This window comes from Polypterus senegalus, chromosome 15 (assembly GCF_016835505.1).
Source record: "Polypterus senegalus isolate Bchr_013 chromosome 15, ASM1683550v1, whole genome shotgun sequence".
In the NCBI taxonomy this organism is placed as follows: Eukaryota; Metazoa; Chordata; class Cladistia; order Polypteriformes; family Polypteridae; genus Polypterus; species Polypterus senegalus.
In genome coordinates this window covers 97634719-97650671 of record NC_053168.1, presented here as the reverse complement: position 1 = coordinate 97650671, position 15953 = coordinate 97634719, and positions in this window count along the sequence as shown.

Here is a 15953-nt window from a genome sequence, read left to right as displayed (position 1 = left end):
GCCACTGGCTCAGAAAAAGTAATAGAAACTTGTGCAATAGAAGCATATTAAACGAGTTGCAAAATGCTTTCTCATTTCAAGCTTCCATTTGCATGCAAAGGTCTGTTCAAACTTCTTCTCTATGCCTTGAAATTCTTTGCACTCAGACTAAAGGTTGGAATGACTGTTCTTCTGTTGTGCACTCCCTGCCATTTGAAACTAAAATCAAGAATCTGGCTTCAAACCCTTAGATTTTCACTTCTGGAATCCTTTATCTCATTGTACTTAAGTGGGGTCATCTGAAAGATTTCATTACACCACTACACCTGCATGATGGAACAGAGAAAAGCTAGAATTCATAAATTAATTTGGGGCCCTTCATATCATCATCCTTTCATTTACGGGGGATTTTCCTTATCATGGTATGTGTTGTAAACTCTATTGAAGGCTTTATTTTCCCATTATTGGAGTTCCTTGGGTCCCAATTAAGTCCATCTCTTTGATGGAGCCGTGCTGAGCAGCTCCACAAATATCTAGTCCTTCATGTCCTTCTGTGCCAAACAGTCAACCACCTAACTGAGTCTTTCTTAGGGGGAAATAAAAGCATTTCCCCACATTTCCATTTCCATTTTGCCCATTGGAAATCAATTACATCATTATTTTTATGTTTGTGTGAGAATTCCCTCAACGCACCCTCTAATACAGTGGCATCATTATGTGAAATTATGGCCCTTGATCTTTTGAAACTGAGCCCAGTTGTTGTTTTCTTTCTTGTCAGCTGTAGGATTTATGTGACAGGCAGACAATTGGCAGCAAATTCTCATTTATGTTAACTCTCTCTCTGTTTACATTGTTGTAGCTTTTTGTAGATTATTAAGAATATAAAAAAATCAGCCCCATTGCATTTTTGCTTTGATGAGACTGACCTGGCTGAACTACATTTTGGCTTTTCAATGTTTTCTGGGTTCCCCGTGATTTCATTTCAGCCAGTTCTGGCTGAAATCTGGGAGAGGCGACTTTACTAAAACCTTTCCTCTTACCTTTCACTATGGCTATACTCTTAATCTTCAGTGGGAAGTTGACTGATTGGTCGTAGGCTGGAGCCAATCAATTCTTCATTCATTTCTAGATGGGCTGTTGGAGATACGACCTGAATGTTTATAGAACAGATGAAATTCATTTCACGACCAGGACATTTGTCTTTGCTGCTAAATGCAGAAATGCTTCTTGTCGGCAATCTGTGCAGAATGATTGCTCTCAGAGGGGACATTTTGAAGAATTTATTACGTTACTAATCTCATTTGCTTTTTTAATGAGCCTGTTCACAATATTCCCTGTGAAAGCACGTAGAAATCTGCTGAGCTTCTCTTCGCATATGGAGAAGCTCCCATGAAATGTAAATGAGGTGGCACCCTGTGTCAAACTAGCTAAAACTGCTACTGACCTCAGACCAGAATATGACTAACCCACCAAATTGTTCCACTTATGTAGTCACAATTCTGCAGTGCTGCCTTTCTGCCAGAAGACGGCAGGATCCAGAGACACTGAGCCCCAGCAGTCTTAGTACAAGGCAGGTTTGGTGAAGTACAAGAGGTGTACTGGAAACAGCAGCTCTACTCTTAGTCAGATTCCCCAGACCCTGCTCAGGGTGAACCTAAGCTTGGGATCAGCTGCTATTTTTATGGCCTCCTGTAAAACACACTTGGGGTGTTATAGATGCCTGGGTTATGATGAAACGACCAAGTCTCTTTATTTTCTTTGCAGAGTCTTGAAAGTCTTTTTCAATGTGTGTGTTTGCCCAGGCATACAGTGCTGAAGTAGTGTGTGCAGAGTGTTGCCTTGATTAATGTTGGTATAAATAATTCATAACTCAGCAGCTTTATCAGGAATATGATGAACAGACTGATTTAACAGCCAACCCGCTGAAGGCCACACTGACATGCAGTCAGTTATCCTATGCATTTTTTAAAATGCCTTTTCTGGGTCAGGGTCACGTGAAGCCACAGCTTATCCCAACAGTAATTGGTGTAAGGCAGGAACTTATGGTGCAAGGGGCATCACTCCATATAAGGTAGAATCATGCTGGGGTAACTTAAAGCTCCTACTTTACTGAACTACTCTGGACTGCAGGAGAACCCTACTGTACATGAACATGGAGAACACAGTGCCACTCCACATAGAAGGAATGCCAGAAGGGGGTACAGCTCACTCTAAAGCACTAACTGACCCGGGGGTTAGTCAGTCTACATTTTATAGAGCATCATTCTTGAACTGAAAGTGGCAACTAATAAGGCTAATTAGATTGGTCTAAATGATTCTGCGTGTAAAAAATACCACTCCAGCACAGTCAAGATGGCAGCAAGGCACCTCAGAGGGAAGATTACGGAATCTGCACATACATGACTTCTCCACTGCTACAGGACTTCTAAATATTTTCATACTCAGATAGGAAAACAAAGCCATTAGTTGGTGGTTACGCAATGCTGTGCAACAGGCCAAGAAAGTTTCAGAATCACTACAAGACAGTAGATACCAGGCCCTACTTTATAAGGCCCAGTCCCACCAGTGCTGACATTGGGAGCGTCTTTGCTCCCTAAAAGAAGTTTATTCTTTTGCAAATGTCATTAAGGTGTCAGCCTTCTTGTAGAAATTATATTGTATTAGCAGCTGAAGGACCCCAGACAATTGATAAGATTATCCAGGGACTCCTTCCCATAACATTTTCGATGGAGTGTTTCTTTCTCTTAAGAGAAGTGCATCTTAAATAAGTGTCAAGAAAATGGCATTTTCATAGAACTGCTGCTGTATGAAAAGTGAGGAGGTCTCAGGCTTTAAAAAACTTTTTCAGGACCTTTTAATACAGTCAGTGCCATCACTGGGGTTGGTGTCATCTAGTTCAGTAACCAAGGCCCCTGGGTGACTTGATGAATAGAGCTCCTTAACGAAATGCTGATCATACTTTAAGCTGTGTCATGAATTCCCACTATTCATGGTGTGCCGACATTCAGTTGTTTCACCCCTTAGTAATTTCAGCCTGTGGTCACTGGACCATTCTCACCAAACTGGGGTTCCTACATAGTGATTTCACCACAAAACACTGCACAAACATTTCATAGATAGTCACCCCATCTGTTGGCGTCACCTGATGCAAGCTTGTGATGTTACTGAATGCACTATATATGGCTGCAAGAGAGACAATTGAAAGAATACAGAAGAACTAGTGCTCAGCCACAGAGAGCCATGGATGAAAGTACCACGAACACATGAGGAAATACGTCATCTCAGAAATGACTGACCCAAATGGCTATCTCCTATTAAAGTAGAAAACACTGTGCCCATGAGCAATCAGAAGTGAAGGCAATGTTTGGTAGAAACCAGTGAAGTCATTCAAGAATTGAATATTCAGGCAAATCACAGTTCATATCCACTGACAAGAAATGAAAGATGGAGCCAGTTATGACTCGCATCTCTATTAAGAACTGAAGGATTCAGTTACAACACATACTGTAGCCAAGAATTGAAAGTCTGGGCCAGTAGAAGCCCATAATCACTATCAAGATTTGAATGATCAAGTCAATCACCGTGTATATAATTGCAAATAACTGAAAGACTGGGTCAATCACTCATATCTCTATCAAGAACTAACTCACAAATCCCATGATGCTGGTTGTGGTCACATATTTCTGTCAGTTTTTAAGCTTAGTGTTGTCCTTTATGTATTTATATATTTAGGCCTACCACTTCCATGATGCTTGTTTAATGTTGTCATACTCCTTATTCTTGTTATTTATTTGCTTATTTGTAAACTTGAATTATAAATTTAATTATCATTATCCCATACTGTATGCAGTTATTTTTTATAGGCTTATAAGGTCATTGTTGTCATGTAAACAGAGTTCAGTGAAATTCTTAGACGTCACCATGTCACCAACCCCTGTGCCATGATTAGTGGCTCACTATGATTAATGAGTTTCAATAGTTTACCTCAAAATTTCTGTCTTCCTTACTTGAGAAACCTCAGAGCAGCATCAGCATTACTGTACCCTGGAGAACTCTAAAACAGCTTCTGTGTGGATGCAGCAACACATTGGACTGTGCTGACCAGGCCTCCCTGATCATCCACAGCTCCCTCTCGCCTATACTTTTTAAATGAAATGTTTATACAATACAATACAATTCAATTTATTTTTGTATAGCCCAAAATCACACAAGATGTGCCACAATGGGCTTTAACAGGCCCTGCCTCTTGACAGCCCCCCAGCCTTGACTCTCTAAGAAGACAAGAAAAAACTCCCAAAAAAACCCTTGTAGGGAGAAAATGGAAGATACCTTGGGAAAGGCAGTTCAAAGAGAGACCCCTTTCCAGGTAGGCTGGGCTTGCAGTGGGTGTCAAAAAGAAGGCAGTCAATACAATACAGTACAATACATAGAACAGAACAAATCCTCAATACAGTATAAAAATAAAAATGTTAGAAGTACGGAGTAGAATTTAACAGTAGATGATATCACATAATATGATTTGGATTTTAGAATTATTTTATAATTGTATAAAAAACAGAACAGCATAGGATCACTGAAATATTATATTTATGATGAAACATATGATTATAAACTTATTTTATATAGTGAATGTGTATATTCAGTAAATATGCTAACTATAGCATATACATTTTAAAATTTTGTTTATTTACAAGTATTTATTTTCTGTATGTACAGTTTATCTTAATTAGATTTATTTTTGCAAGTAGAATTTGTTATAAATTGTAACATTTTTCCTAATTTAATCAAATTATTTAGCAGAATTTGTATTTATTTATTATTATTTCAAATTATACATATTATTATACCATATTTGTATATGCTACCTATAAATATGATATTATAATAAACATTTCTTTTATTTTTTTTTATTAATTTTATTACAATCCATACATAGTAATCAAGTTTTTACAAAAAAAAAGAATTATGTTAAGAACAGATCGATCCCCACCCTGAGAGAGAGAGCAAGCCAAACGTGTAAAATTTAAGGCTTGTAAAATACCTAAATTAATACATTCTCTGTGCTTTATAAACTTATTTTAAAATATTACTGATTAGATCCTGCCATGTTTTGAAAAAGTCTGTACGGATCCTCTAACTGAGTATTTGATTTTTTCCAATTTCAAATAATATAACACATCAGTTTCCCAGTGACTTAAAAGAGGAGAGTTTGGGTTCTTCCAGTTTATCAGAATAAGTCTGCGTGCCAACAGTGTAGTGAATGCAATCACAATTTGTTTGTCTTTCTCCACTTTAAACCCTCTGGAAGAACCCCAAACACAGCTGTTAATGGGTTAGGAGGGATTGTGAGTCCAAGGCTGTCTGAGAGGTAATTAAAAATTTTTGTCCAGAATAATGTTAATTTGGTGCAGGCCCAGAACATGTGACCTAGTGAGGCTGGGGCTTGGTTGCAACATTCACAGGTTGGATCATGCCCTGGAAACATTTTGGAGAGTTTTAGTCGAGACAGATGTGCTCGATATATAATTTTGAGTTGTATAATTGTATGCTTTGCGCATATGGAGCTCGAGTGAATTCTCTGCATTGCTACTTTCCACTCCTTTTCTGATATATTAATTGAGAGATCTTTTTCCCAGTGTCCTCTTGGATCTTTGAAAGGAAGGGATTGTAAAATGATTTTATATATTGTAGAGATGGAGTCTAATCCTTGAAATTGAGCAATATTTTTCCAGCGTGGATGAGGGTGCAAGATGAGGAAAATCTGGAAGGTTCTGTTTAACAAAGTTCCTGATTTGAAGATAGTGAAAGAAATTGTAGCTGGAATGTTAAATTTGGAATGTAATTGTTCATAGGATGCAAAGACGTTGTCTATATAAAGATCTCTAAGCAAGTTAATTCCAAATTTTTCCAGATATTAAAACTGCATATGTTTGTGAGGTTGAAAGAGGTGGTTCTCTTGCAGGGTGCCACAGAAGAAGCTTCTCCGTCTTAAAATGCTTTCTACATTGGTTCCAGATTCTAAGTGAGTGGAGCACAATTGGGTTATTAGTGTATTGCCGATAACGTGTGTTTATTGGAGCACAGAGCAAGGAATACAAAGAAGTACTGCAGGATTTTACTTCTATTGCGGTCCATGCCTGTGTATGTTCTTCTATTTGTGTCCAGGTTCTTATCGCCTGTATATTTGCCCCCCAGTAATAAAACTGGAAGTTAGGTAGAGCCATGCCACCTTCTGCCTTTTGTCTTTGTAGGGTCGCTCTTTTGATGCGTGGATGTTTGAATTCCAAATAAATGAGGTTATTGTTGAATCTAATTGCTTAAAGAATGATTTATTAATGTATATTGGTATGTTTTGAAATAAAAAGGAGCTTAGGAAGAATATTCATCTTAATAGTGTTAATTCTTCCAGCTAGTGTTAGATGAAGGGTTGACCATCTATGCAAGTCTTGTTTAATTTTTTCCATGCAGACGCATAAATTTTGTTGATAAAGAGCTTTATGTTTACTTGTGATGTTTACCCCGAGGTATTTAAACTGTTCTGCAATGATAAAAGGTAGGGTGTCTAATCTAATATTATATGCTTGAGAATTCACTGGAAAGAGTACACTTTTATTCAGATTAATTCTGAGACCAGAGAGCTTTTGAAATTCTGTGAGTGCTGCTAAGACTGCAGGCACAGAATTTTCTGGGTCCGATATATACAGTACCATGTCATCTGCATATAATGAGATTTTCTGTTCCAGTCCTTCTCTGCTAATCCCCTTTATCTGATCAGTATTTCGACAATGTATTGCCAGTGGTTCAATGGCAATGCAAACAGCAGCGGTGACAAGGGCATCCTTGTCTTGTGCCACGCTCTAGTTTAAAGTAGTCTGAGCAAATGTTATTGATGCAAACTGAAGCTTCTGGGTTAGTATACAGTAATTTAATCCATGCACAAATGTTCGGCCAAACCCAAACTTCTCAAAATAGTAAAAGGTATTTCCATTCAATCATGTCGAATGCTTTTTCTGCATCCAATGATAATAATATTTCTGGGGTGTTTGATTTAGTTGGTGAGTATATTACATTAAACAGGCGTCAAGATTTGAAGATAAGTGTCGGCCCCTAATAAATCCAGTTTGGTCTTGTGATATTACGAGGGAGCACTTTCTCCATCCTTCTAGCTATGATTTTAGAGAGTATTTTAACGTCGTTATTCAGAAGTGAAATTGGTCTGTATGATGCACATTGTAATAAGTCCTTATTTTGTTTTGGAAAGACAGTGATTAGTGCTTGGCGAAAGGTTTGTGGAAGAGATTGGTTATCTCTGGCTTCTGTAAATGTTGCTAATAGGAGGGAGCTAGCTGAGCGGAGAATTTCTTGTAAAACTCTGCAGGGTAGCCGTCAGGGCCTGCTGCTTTTCCACCTTGGAGTGACTTTATAGCATCTAGTAATTCTGATAATGCCAGAGGTTTATCAAGTTCCTCCACACTAAAAGCGTCAATTTGTGGTATCTGTAATGTATCCAGAAATGCGTTAGATTGTATATTGTCTTCTTTAAACTCAGTAGTATATAGGGATTTATAGTAGTCTCTAAAAGTGTGCATTATATTTTTGTGTTCGATGATTTTATCTCCGCTCGTGTTAGTGATTACCGAGATTGCGTTATGCACATCTTGCTTGTGAATTTGTTGCGCTAAAAGCTTATTAGCTTTCTCTCCATGTTCATAATAATGATGTCTGGATTTGTAAATTAGTTGTTCAGTTTCTTTAGTTGTCAAGAGGTTTAATTCTGAATGTAGAGCCTGCCTCCTCCTATGTAGAGTCTCGCTTGGTAGTCTGGCATGTTCTTCATCTATTTTAGTAATTTCGCTTTTTATCTCTGCTACTTTCTTCGCTTCGGATTTATTTCTGTGGGAAAGATATGAGATAATCTGTCCTCTTAAGAAGGCCTTAAGAGTTTCCCAGAGTATTCCTGCAGAGATCTCAGGGGATGTATTTGTCTCTAGAAAGAATTTGATTTGTTTGGATATAAATTCAGTACAATTCTCGTCATCTAATAGAAGCGGATTGAGGCGCCATCTGCGGGGTGAGTGTATGGGGCTTAGTAATTTCAGCTCCAAGAACCATAGGTGCATGGTCCGAAATAACGATAGCATCGTATTTACAAGATTTAATCTTAGGCAAGAAGTTATTATCTATAAAGAAGTGGAGGAAGTCCTATCTAAAAGTGGATTTAAAACACAATAAAAGTCCCCAGCCATTATAACTTTATGAGTGTTCAGATTGGGAATGGATGTAAATAAATTCTGTATAAATTCCTTATCATCAACATTAGGTGCATAAACATTTATCAAAATCACTTTACAGTTAGATAAGTCTCCCATGACCATTACATATCTCCCTAACATTTCTAATACACAACATAGTCACACTTACAGTATTGTATACAAAGTACATAAACTCATCTATCCATCCATTTTCCAACCCCACCTTATCTTGCACTGGGTTGCATTTTCATTGAGCTTCAAGTCAACTGGAATATATTAACCTTATATTATCCAAATGTTTACAGATATATTCTAACACTGGCTTATTTAGTACTATGTATTCATTATTATTATTCTTTTACTCTTATTGGACCCATCTGAATATTTATGAATTGCTCTGAAAGGAGCTTCATTATTAAAATGCATTATTATTTCTTATAATTTCTGCCTAGTCCATTGGCATGGGTCATTTGTTTAAGTGTGATGCTTAATTGTGCCTTATGCTTATTTGCTCCTTTCATAAAAATGCAATTAAAGTTCTTTATTTAACCAAAAATAATAAGAAGAAAATGTCTTTATTCATATCCATTCAGGGAATGCACAATATGACATGACATTACTCTAATGTTTAGAATAACAAATCACTGAAGCAATTCTGCCAGTTCAGAATTGGAGAAGTGGGCAGTATGACACTTATAACTGAAATGAATATATTATATATATATATATATATATATATATATATATATATATATATATATATATATATATACATACATACAGTGGAACCTCGGTTTGCGAGCATAATTCGTTCCGGAAACGTGCTCGCAATCCAAAACACTCGTATATCAAAGCGAATTTCCCCATAAGAAATTATGGAAATTCAGATGATTCGTTCCGCAACCCAAAATTATTCATATAAAAGGATTAATACAAAATATAAAGTAAAATACATAATACAAATTAACCTGCAATTTACCTTTAAAAAGAATCATGGCTGGGGTGAGTTTCTAAACTCATGTGGGATTCCACCCAACGGGACGACACGCTGAAGAGTGTCCCAAAGCAATCGCAGTCTCCCAGCGCTGTAGCAGTTCGCCGTATAAGCGCATCCAAAAAGATCAAGGAACATTATAAAGATCCCGCTGCAATAAATAACAGCGCTGTTGCTGTTTCAAACTGAATAAACTAGTGTTTATTCAGCTGGTGTTAAAGTACTGAGACTCAGCTTCGTGTTTTGGGGAGCAAGATGAGGACTCGCACTTCACAGCACACACACACACACAGTCACAATGCTGTAGTAAACAGAGAGAGGCGCTGGGCGAGCGAGATAAGAAGAGAGAGAGAAGCGCTGTAAATAGAGAGAAGCGCTGGGCGAGCAAGATAAGGAGAGAGAGAGAAAAAGACGCACTGGGCGAGCGAGCGAGATAAGGAGAGAGAGAAAAAGACACGATGAGCGAGCGAGCGAGATAAGGAGAGAGAGAGAGAGAACCACCATCAGCTCAGTTGTGATCGCATGACGCTCAGCAGACAAAGTGTATCCATACTACTCGTATTGCAAGACATCGCTCGTTTATCAAGTCAAAATTTATTAAAAATTTTTGCTCGTCTTGCAAAACACTCAGAAACCAAGTTACTCAGAAACCGAGGTTCCACTGTATATATATATATATATATATATATATATATATATATATATATATATATATATATATATATATATATATATTTAACCCTTATCGTTACTGAACATTAGAACATTAGAATACTCTAGACGAGAACAGGCCATTCAGCCCAACAAAGCTCCAGTCCTATCCACTTGTTTCCTCCAAGAAAACATCAAGTCGAGTTTTGAAAGTCCCTAATGTCTTACTGTCTACCACACTACTTGGTAGCTTATTCCAAGTGTCTAGCGTTCTTTGTGTAAAGAAAAACTTCCTAATGTTTGTGCGAAATTTACCCTTAACAAGTTTCCAACTGTGTCCCCGTGTTCTTGATGAACTCATTTTAAAATACAAGTCTCGATCCACTGTAATAATTCCCTTCATAATTTTAAACACTTCAATCATGTCACCTTTTAATCTTCTTTTGCTTAAACTGTAAAGGCTCAGCTCTTTTAATCTTTCCTCATAATTCAACCCCTGTAGTCCTGGAATCAGCCTAGTTGCTCTTCTCTGGACATTTTCTAGTGCTGCTATGTCCTTTTTGTAGCCTGGAGACCAAAACTACACACAGTACTCAAGATGAGGCCTCACCAGAGCATTATAAAGGTTGAGTATAACCTCCTTGGACTTATACTCCACAGATCGTGCTATATAGCCTAACATTCTGTTAGCCTTCTTAATGGCTTCTGAACACTGTTGGGAAGTTGATAGCTTAGAGTCCACTATGACTCCTAAATCCTTCTCATAAGGTGTACTCTCAATTTTCCGACTGCCCATTGTGTATTCAAACCTAATATTTTTACTTTCTATGTGTAATACTTTACATTTACTGACATTAAATTTCATCTGCCACAAATCTGCCCAAGCCTCTATGCTATCCAAGTCCTTCTGTAATGATATAACGGATTCCAAATTATTTGCTAATCCACCTATCTTGGTATCATCTGCAAACTTAACCAGCTTGTTACTTATATTCCTATCTAAATCATTTATATATATTAAAAATAGCAGCGGCCCTAGCACTGACCCCTGTGGAACACCACTCATAACATCAGCCATTTCTGATGAGGTTCCTCACACCATCACCCTCTGCTTCCTGTGTCTGAGCCAATTCTGCACCCATCTAAAAACATCACCCTGAACTCCCACTTCTTTTAACTTGATGGCCAACCTCTCATGTGGCACCTTATCAAATGCTTTCTGAAAGTCCAGATAAATCTATACTAATAAAAGGCAAAGCCCTCACTGACTCACTCACTCACTCATCACTAATTCTCCAGCTTCCTTGCGCTAATTGAAACCGATGTACGTACTTATTTTAGTGGTATGACGCCACTGTCGGCCGCCATATTGAACTTTCCAACGTCACTAATTCTCCAACTTCCCATGTAGGTAGAAGGCTGAAATTTGGCAGGCTCATTCCTTACAGCTTACCTACAAAAGTTAAGCAGGTTTCATTTAGAAATTATACGCGTAACGGTCATAACGGTCGACAATGTCCGCCATGTAGAACTTTCTTATTTATGGCCCCATATTCACGAAATTTGGTAGGCGGCTTCCCTGCACTAACCAAAACCAATGTACATACTTATTTCAGTGGTATGACGGACAGTCATAGATTTTGTTGGAGTTTCCTCGCCACGAATTGACTAGGATTCTCTTAACCTGCCGGGAGAATGGAAAAAGTTCCGACAGCATGTGGAGCTGATGTATTTCTGGCCCGCTAAAAGGCAAAGACAAGAGTGAGAAATGCAGCTACCTGCTCCTGTGGACTGGGGAAAAAGGAAGAGAAATTTTTAACACATGGACTCTCACCCAGGAGGAAGCCAGGTTACTGAAAACTTATTATGACCGTTTTGAGGCGTTTGTCATGCTTAAGACAAATACGATATTCATGAGATACAAGTTTAATGAGAAGATGCAGGGTATAAACAAGACTTTTGATCACTTTGTAACGGAGTTAAAATTGCTGCTGAAGGACTGTGCTTATGCAAACGAAGATGAGATGGTCAGGGATAGAATAGTGTTTAGCACAAACTCAACGAAAGTGCGAGAGAAACTTTTAAGTGCCGGGTCTGAGCTAACATTAAATAAAGCCATGGACATCGCAAGATCGCACGAGATAGGACAAGCACAGCTGAGAACCTTTGATGTATGTACTCTGAGCGGCTCACGTGAACTTAATGTGAACGCAGTACGCAAGAGCTCCAAAGAGCGCTGAACAAAAAACGCATTACACAATTGAGAAGGCAGCAAAAGAATATGAAGCGAGTGACGCATACAAGCATATTCATAAGTGCAGTTACTGCGGAAACAAAGCACACGGTGGAAAAAGTCTATGTCCAGCTAAAGGAAGACAGTGTAAAAAATGTAGTAAATTGAACCACTTTGCTAAAGTTTGCAGGACTGGGAAAGGTAAACCCGTGCATGCAGTGTTTGATGTCTTAGATAAAGAGGAAGACAAGCTGTTTATTGATGCAGTAAGAAAGGAACAACCCTCTGAAGCTGAACAAGCCTTTGTAGACATATCAATAGGAAAGCAAGGTGTAAAGCTTAAGTTTAAATTAAGTTCATAGACACGCTGCCACTAAATATTTGCAGGCAAATCCACAACTTAATACCAGGAATGCCTGTTAAACATCTTAGATTCACGAATACCAATTTGGGTAGTGAACACTTCGAAGAATGAAACCCGTTATCTTTACAACGGTTGACAAACACGGAATGTAACTTGAACACAACACCTCCTCCAAATATGAACCTGATTGTAAGAAATAATGATAATCAAATCCTTGATGACAGCAACACTCATAACAGTCACAAAACAATTACATTGACAATCATGTTACGTTATTTTTAAAATGTTTCCTTTGCTTTTTCATAACTTCTTTAACACACTACTTCTCCACTGCGAAGCGTGAGTATTTTGCTAGTAATATCATAAGCTCCACTTTGATCGTATCTTTTTGTTGCCTCCTCATAGAATTCCAACATGTTAGTAAAACACGAACTCCCTCTTCTGAACCCATGCTGACTGTTCAGAATAACTTCTGTCCTTGCCATGTGTTGCTCAATCTTATCCTTAATAATTCCTTCCATTAATTTTCCAGTGATGCATGTTAAGCTTACTGGCCTATAGTTGCTTGGATCTGCCCTGTCACCCTTTTTATATAATGGGATGATATTTGCCATTTTCCAGTCCTTTGGAATCTCTCCAGTGCTCAGTGACTTCCTAAAAATATGTGTCAAGGGTTTATATATGTACTCACTAGCTTCCTTAAGAACACAACGATAAATATTATCTGGGCCTGGTGATTTGTACATATACTGTACATAAAAAAAGTTTATTGCAATTAATAGTTTAGCTACATTGTCTTAAATAATAATAATAATAATAATAATAATTCTTTGCATTTATATAGCACTTTTCTTACTACTCAAAGCACTCAGTAATTGCAGGTTAAGGGCCTTGCTCAAGGGCCCAACAGAGCAGAGTCCCTTTTTGGCATTTACGGGATTCGAGCCAGCAACCTTCCGATTGCCAATGCAGATCCCTAGCCTCAGAGCCACCACTCCACCTAAAACATTCAGTTTTTTTTTTATTTAACAATTTTTTCTTGAATAAGTTAGTATGGTTGAAGTGCAATTCAAACCCAGGTCCTTCATTGAATGTTGTGTTAATCTGTTTACTATTTAACAGCTACTCTACTGCCTTTTCTTGTTGCAGACTTAGATAGAGTATATATACTAGTGATATTTTCTTAAAGGCAGCAGTATGGTTGGTGGAATTTAAACTCTGGTATACTGTTTACCAACAATCACAGCTACACAGCTAGGAATGCAGACCTCAGAGGATAGGGCAGCTCGACAGTCTCACCATAGGGCTCTTTAGTTTTTCCTAGAGTATGCGCTCTCAGCATTGAGAGACACTTGTTTTCAAGGACACTGTCAGTAAACCCAAGCACGTTGCCTTCTGCTTTGGATCTTTAGAGGAATACCATGACAGCAAACTGTTGAGGATGTTAAAAAGGGTTTCTCTCTATTTGAACCACTTGCCTGATGGACCAAGTCTGTGTCTCCTGTCTGTGTTACATGTCCAAAGGTATTGAAGATGAAGAAGAAAAAGAAATGAGAAAATGTAAGACTAGATATGTAGTCATGGAGGCCTTTAAACTGCATTTCAGCATAGTGTAGCACCACAGGATTGTCATGATACACTGTATTAAAACACAAATAAAGCAAAAAGTATTTTGAAATCAAAGTCACCTGTATTTATTGCAGGGAAAATCCTATTTCAGTATTTGTTGGTGAGATAAAGAAAAAAATTTCAAAAGAGAAAAAAAAGAAAAAAAGGTGTCTTGAAGAAGTAAAGAATCCATAAAAAGAATATGCAAAAATCAAGCAAAACAGGCAAGGGCTCATATAATGTGCACAGTCCAAAGCAATCCAGGGGCTCTGTAGTAGCCAAAATCTCTCACCCCAGTGCTGAAGATTTCCCAAAATCTAGGAGACCCCCTGGCTTAAAATGATTGAAAAAATAACTTTAAGACAGCCAACGGCGTGAGTTGTGGTTTTGGGTGGCTAGAGGGAGAATCTTTGCAATACGCACAATAGCGACACCTATCCTCCTCACGGACCTCCTTGAACTAATAGCATGGAGGCCTTTTATTTTAGATTAAACATTTAAACATTTTAGATCAATTACCTTAAGGCAATGGGCTCATACCATTTTGAAACAAAGGGCAGATCCAACCCCTTATCCTCACCTTGTTCCTACATATAAATTATCTTCCATCCATTTCACACATCCCCGAGGATTATTTCTAAACTCTTACAAAACAACAAAACATAAACACCAAAAAAAAAAAATAAGGTAAAACTACTACCATCCTCACACTGCGACTGCTTTCCCCCTTTCCTGTTTCGTTTCTAATGACTGTGGCAAAATCAGCTACTTGCTGGCTTTTAGCAGCAAACAGGGAATATGTAGCCACGCATGTGCAGAATGAAAACTGCCCATCAACTGACCACTAACTTGGCTTAAAAGAGGACTCCGCCAAGCCAGTAAGTAAAGGCATTACATAAAATCTAAAAATCTAATATTTACCGGAATGATGTGTGAAGTGTCTTATGGGGATTCATTTAATGTTCCGAATCTTTTAACACTGCACCTGTCAACACTATACTGTGTTATATTTGGCTAAATACCGGCTGGTGCAGGTTCCTCAAAAGATCCGGTGACAGTTCTACTACCGTCACAAGGATGCCCCTATCTTGAGCAAGGATCTACAAGGATTGCCTGGGATGGACATGTCCCTTTCTGAAAGTGGATGTTATAATATGATAGGTCACTGATAACCAGTAAGATGTGGGTTAAAATTCTATGAAAACCTTAATCAGCATATAATTCCCCCCACCAACCCAAGCCCTTATCAGACCTACTTAATCTAGTTAAGGTTTATGGTGGCTAGAGGCAGAACACAAGACAGAAACCTGCCCTGGATAAGGTGCCAGAGCATAAGAGAGCACACTTACTCTTGGTTGCACATATATAATTTAGAGTCACCAGATAACTTAACATGCAATTCTTTGGCATATTGGAGAAAAACCAGAGTAAAAGTCTAAAATACACAAGGAGAATATGAAAACTACACACAGGTCCAGACTGGAGTTTGAACCTAGAACCAATGTGATGTACAGTAAATAAAATGAATATAAGGGAGATATAAAGAATAAAACAAGCTCCTCTAAATATTGAGCCTAATTGGATTGGCAAAGCATGCAGCACAAAAGTAAACACAATTACCAATCTTTACCTTAACATCTTAACATAACAAATCCTGCACTTGTACATTCAGTCTCATTCTCAGTATTTCCCAGAATCTATTGCCAGTTCCATCTTAAGCCAGTGTCCTACACCTATACTGCTGTCTAAATGGGTTTAAAGGCAGGAAGATAATATACAGCATGATTTAAAAACATTAATATGCACAACACTACTTAAACAAACAGAAATATGGCCTTATTTCATAAAGAACTCCAATAGAAGGTTGCTTTT